This window comes from Octopus bimaculoides, chromosome 1 (genome assembly GCF_046866305.1).
Source record: "Octopus bimaculoides isolate indiv1 chromosome 1, ASM4686630v1, whole genome shotgun sequence".
Taxonomy (NCBI): Eukaryota; Metazoa; Mollusca; class Cephalopoda; order Octopoda; family Octopodidae; genus Octopus; species Octopus bimaculoides.
In genome coordinates this window covers 152,666,198-152,672,838 of record NC_142928.1, presented here as the reverse complement: position 1 = coordinate 152,672,838, position 6,641 = coordinate 152,666,198, and positions in this window count along the sequence as shown.

Genomic DNA, 6,641 nt, shown 5'->3' with positions numbered 1-6,641 from the left:
AGCAAACACACAAACCATTTCGTCCCTACTTTCAAGTTCGTGCCTCACAGCGTTCACACACAAACAATTTTTCTCGTCTGGCCGTAAAGCCTTTTCTGTTTGTTTTCCTGTCTTGTTTTTTGTCCGCCACAACATTCCTCCATGGCAAGATTTAATTTGTGTATACAAATTTAATTTGCAGTCCATGGGAAGAGCTGTTTTAACGATGCGTCCTGCCTAGCTCTTCGAAATGCCGGTGTTAAAACGGAGGTAGCTGATGAAGTAGAATGTTCTCTATGTGGCTTGCGTGTTTTCTCGTCTCTGTTTTGTTTGCAATGTCCTGTACCCAGATATGCACCTATACATACAGGTGGATGTCGGTATGCACATACCTGTACGTATATATGCATATACTCATTTAATATTTGTTTATATATATATATATATATTATTTTGTTTAAAAGAGTTCCAACTCTGTCTGTTTTTTATGTTTTATTTATATTCTTGTAAAATTAATGTGGGATATAGAATATGGAATATACAATATATAATATAAAAATGGATGGTACAATGAAATAAAGTATTGAATGTCTTATTGAATATATGGAATATGTCTTATTGAATAGATGAAATATTGAGTGTTCAATATAAAGGATTAAATATATAAAGGCGAATTTGTATTTTCTATACCTTGTGGTATTTCATCATGGCCGGTATGACAGACTTTAACAGACTCTGCCAAATCAGATTGGATCCTGGTGTAGCCATTATATATATATATTTATATTTATATTTATATATTTATATATTTGATCCTTTATATTGAACACTCAATATTTCATCTACATTCAATACTTTCTTTCATGGTGCCATCCATTTTTATTTTATTTTATTTTATATTGTATATTGTATATCATATTATATATTGTATATTCCATATTCTATACCCCACATTAGTTCTGCAGGAATATAAATAAAACATAAAAAACAGACAGTGTTGGAACTCTTTTAAGCAAAATAATATATATATATATATATCATAAATATACAGGGATTAGCATTGAGTTGCTTCTCCAACATACTGAAAATTTAGAAATAGCAGTCAAAGAACTACTGATTCTAAACTACAAATTTTTCTCTAAATGGATGACGATAGTTTAGAATCAGTAGTTCTTTGACTGCTATTTCTAAATTTTCAGTATGTTGGAGAAGCAACTCAATGCTAATCCCTGTATATTTATGATGATAAATGGTTTTACCAATAAAGGTTTTTTCATACTGAACTACTTGGCAAAATTGTTAATTATTAATTCTATTATTAATTGACGATTTCCTGCCCTTATTCTTGTATATATATATATATATATATATATATATATATATATATATATATATATATATATATATATATGTATATATACACACACATATATATATATATATGTGTGTGTGTGTGTGAATGTATTGTATGTGTTTGAATGTGTGTTGTGTATGTGTATGTATATTATATATTCTATATTTTGAATGTCTATTGTTTCAACAACTACTTTTATTACACTTGAAAGGTCCAGACTAACACACACACACACACACACTTAAGTAGATGTATGTGGATGTGTGTGTGTATGTGTGTGTGTGAGTGTGGATGAGTGTGTGTATAGATATACGTGTATATACTGAGACATCAAGATTACAAGTTTAGGTTTATACCTGTAATTATTGGGGCCCTGGGATATGTAACACAAGACCTAAATACCAATCTTGAGAACTGTTCCAGTGATGGTCTGAATCTGTAGTCTTCAAATTAGCTTTCTCTTTTCTGGTTTTGAGGAGCCTAATTTCTCAAGATTGGTATTTAGGTCATGTGTTACATATCCCAGGGCTCCAATAATTACAGGTATAAACCTAAACTTGTAATCTAGATAGAGTAACTGCATATTTTTCAATAGTTCAGCATAGGTATTCTCTTTTTTGCTGATCTTTATATATGCATGAGAATACATACATAAAGCAAAACATAAATTTGCACATATACATACATACTCAGATACAAACAAAAATACTCTGTTGTTGGTGTTGAAATTCCAATGAAAGAGCCTTGAATCTAGCTCTTTTTCTGTTGGCAAGTAATCTTGAAATAAAACTGAACAATGACATACATACATACATACATACATACATATAAATATGGGTGTATGTTTGTAAATGGCTAGACAGACAGACGTACATACAGACCGACAGACAGACAGACAGACGGACGGACGAACGGACGGACGGACAGACAGACAGGTCGACAGACAGGTAGACAAACAGATAGACAGACAGATAGAAAGATAGACAGACAGATAGAAAGATAGACAGATAGAAAGATAGACAGATAGATAGATAGACAGAGAGAGAGAGGGAGAGGGAGAGAGAGAGAGAAAGAGATGCGCGCGCGTGCTTTGGGTAAAACAGGAATTAAAAGACTGAAGAAAGAAAGAAAGAAAAAAGAAAGAAAGAAAGAAAGAAAGGAAAGAGAAAGAAAGAAAGTCGGTGGGGTGCAAATGGGAGTGGTGATGTTGGTGAGGTGGTGGATAAACGATTGTGTATAGGTTGCTTCCGACTTTTTATCGCATCTGGCAAAGTGTATATTTGTTTACCCTCCTCTCACGTTAATTTATTTTACTTTTAATCAGTATTAAAAGCTTATCTTGTATTGTTGTAGTAGCATACCAACGTGGCTTCGTCGTTTGTTGCTGACAATGCGCAAGGTACAGTCCAAGGTTAGCAACTTAATGTTTTTTCTTCTTCTTCTTCTCTTTATCGTTTGACCTGTCCAGATCGACTTAACATTATCATCAAATCAACGCTAAGTGAAATGTTTCTTCCCTTTATTTATTTTCCCACAACTATATGATGCATGTCGCTTTCTATGAATAAATTTCGTTATTTTTCTACGTATATCTAAACATTATAAAATTGTCACCGTTATTTTATTTTTTTTTTTTGCAGAATACGTTGAAAATGTAAGGGCAGTCTTTTCTGTATTTCTGTCCTTTTTGTTTTTAAAATTCGTTTTAGGTATAGTCTTGCGTGTAAAAACACCCATAACAACTGGATCGTTTTAGAGTCATTATAAAAATTAAAACACACGTGTTGGGTTGTATTTCCGGATCATCTGAAAAATCATCACTCCAGAATGTTCGCCTGAGAAATTGTCACTCCTGCCTAATCCAAAGAATCGTTAACTCTGTTCAGAGTGAATATAATATAAAGCTTATTCTTTTGTGCTATGTATGTTTCTAGTGAAAGTTTATTGCTTTCGGACTTGAGGTAAACAAAGATGATGTTTACACAAGTTACAGGAAAGAAATATGTGGACCTAAATATACTTATCTAAGGAACAGAATTAAGATGGAGGGGAATATTTGTATATCTTGGCAGCTCATTTCCAGAGATGGATCTCTAAATTTCGAGATCAAACTAGATTGAGGTTTCAGTTGTGTCTGAGACAGAAAAGAAACCAGCCTGGTCAGACGGGACTTAAAGCTTTCCACGAAATTTTGCATCTACGATCCTTGCGTTATCACACCATCTAAGATATGGATTCTGTATCAACGACACATCAAAATGAAAGCAAATTTCTTAGACGTATATTAAACACTAACGGGAAATCTTTACACCTAGTTCACAGGTGCCTGAAAAGACAGGCTTCATATATTTTCTTCACCTCAGCAAATCTCAGAAATATGGAACTATATCAAAAAATACACCACATACACGTGTGTGTGTGTATGTCGACGAACATGCACACACATGGATGTGAGTGTATATGTATTCTCTCTCTGTATTTATGTATGTATATATCATGTAGATATGCACATACACACTCATACGCGTGCGCACACACACACATATATACGTACACACATATATTAGGTTGTCAAGAAAGTACTTGCGGAATTTTTAATTTTGGTTTTAAATTATGTATTTTCAAATTAATTTTCGTTAAATTACTTTGACTTTATGTCTCATTCGAAAGCACGTTTTTCGCTCTATCTAATCGTGTTACTCTTTTTCTTTTTTGAATAATTAGGCCATTTTTTCCGGAACGTTGAATACAACATGTTTAAAAAGCAAATTTGCACAATTTTCTTATTACAGTTCAAGCTAGGCCGAAAAGCTGCTGAAACAGCTTGCGTTATCAGCGATGCGTTTGGCCCAGAACCACTAATGAATGCACAGCACTTTGGTGGTTCAAGACATTTTGTAGCAGTGATGAGAGTCTTGAAGATGATAAGCGTAGTGGTAGGCCATCGGATGTTGACAACGATCAACTAAGAGCCTTAGTGGAAGCCAATCCACGCACAACTGTTCGAGAACTTGCTTCTGAATTAGGTGTAACGTATACGACAATTTCCAACCACTTGAAAGAGATTGGAAAAACCAAAATACTTGAGAAATGGGTGCTGCACGAATTGAATGACAACCAAAAAAAAAAAAAAAAAATGCCGTTCTTTTACACAACAAGAATGACCCGTTTTTTGACCGGATTGTGACTTGCAATGAAAAGAAGATTCTTTACGACAACCCGTGATGCACAGTTCAGTGGTTGGATGCCGACGAAGCTCCACGGCACTTCCCAAAGCCAAAGTTGCACCAAAAGAAGGTCATGGTGACTGTTTGGTGGTCTGCAGCTGGTCTCATCCATCACAGCTTTTTGGATCCAGGTGAAACCATTACAGCGGAGAAGTACTGTCAGCAAATGGATGAAATGCATAAGAAACTCTTGACAACAACAGCCAGCATTGGTCAATAGAAAAGGACCAATTCTTCTCCACGACTTGGAGAAGAATTGGCTGCACGTCGCACAACTGACCTTGCAGAAGTTGAACGAATTGGGCTACAAAACTCTACCTCGTCTGCTATACTCAATAGACCTCTCGCCTACCGACTACCACTTTTTCAAGTATCTCAACAACTTCCTGCATGAGAAATGCTTCAAAACCCAAGATGATACCAAACACGTCTTCAACGACTTCATTGCCACCAGAACGTAGGATTTTTACGCTACTGGCATAAATAAACTTGTTTTGCATTGGCAAAAGTGTGTTGATTCTGATGGTTTTTATTTCGATTAATGAAGTTTTGTTTGAGCCGAGATATGTGCATCTGAATTTGAAGGTTAAAAACTGCAAGAACTTTCTTGACAACCTAATACATAGTGCAGATGATAATGGACTATGCTGTTCTGCAACACATGATGCTGACCACTCATGGCTAAACATACCCTAACACAAGGGTAGTATTTAGAAGCTGTGATATCTTGTACTCTGCCAAACTTCATCTTGCTGCTTCCTCAACATGCCTATTGCTCACCTTGCTCTCCCTTCACCTGTCCCTCTCCTTTTTTATAGCACTCCATCTCCTATCTCACATCTCTGCACCACCTGTGCTGACTACATCATCCTCATAATATTATACTCTGACTGCTTCACCTTTATGTGAACTATGTAGTCCATCCACCATACCTTCACTAACTCTATCTATAACTGACTACACCCTCACTCCTCTATATTATACAACATACACTCTAACTTAACCTTCTGTTCACACAGCTATCACACACCCCACTTCAGAGGGGTGGCAATATGCACCATGTTCCTCTTTTTTAATCCCTAGCTGGCGACCAGAGGGGGAAGCTGTCCTCTCAACAAATACACTGCTGTGTAGACTGGATGCTTTTTAAGTGGCACCTGCACTGGCAGGGTCACCACATAACTTATAAGACAAAAATCTTTTGAGAGGGGAGGGGGAATTGGAGGAGGTGATCTTGTGTCAGATGATGAAAGGTTATAGTGAAACAGAGAGACAGAAACAGGTGTCTTGCTGTAGAGGAAGTATAAGGTTACCCAGCCGGAGAGAGAAAGAGAGTAGGAATGAGGATAGAAACAGGTGTACTACCATAAAGGAGATACATGGTTACCCAACCTGAGGGAAAAGCAGGAGAAGGAGAAAGAGAGTGAGAGACATCAGAATAGAGATGGTGGCAAAGTGCCAGGCATACTCGTAAAGGATGGGGGTCAGAATATAAATGGGATGGTTGAGTAAAAGAAGAGAGAAATAGATGGTGGCAAGTGCCAGGGCATACCCTTGAGGTTCAAAGGTCATAGTATAAGTGACTGAACATTGCTGAAGAAGCATGAGTAGAGAGTGGGCAAGGAGAATGCAGTGAGTGGTGAAAACTTGGGTAAATAGAGGCGGGTGGGGCTACTAGATAGCAATGATATAGAGAAACAGAGCCATGAGGACAGGATTAGGGAGTGAGAGGTAAGTGTAGCATATGAAGGAGGAAATGTGATGAAGAGATGTAGTTTGGTTTGTTGGGGTAGGGTATGTGAAAAGTTTTCTTGTTATGTGTGGGTGGAACGCACAGCACTTCTAGACCTCTATCTTCTCAAGAACTTCATATCACCAGACATCTCAATCAATTGCCATTTCCTCTGTGAGGCCCAACATCCTGAGATCGATCCTTACCACTTCATCTCATGTCTTCCTGGGTTTTCCCCTTCCACGGGTACCCTCTGCTTTCAGTGATCAGCTCTTCTTTATGCAACTGTCATCATTCATATGCATCACATGTCCAAAGCAACATAATCTTCTCTCTTGTATGCTACATT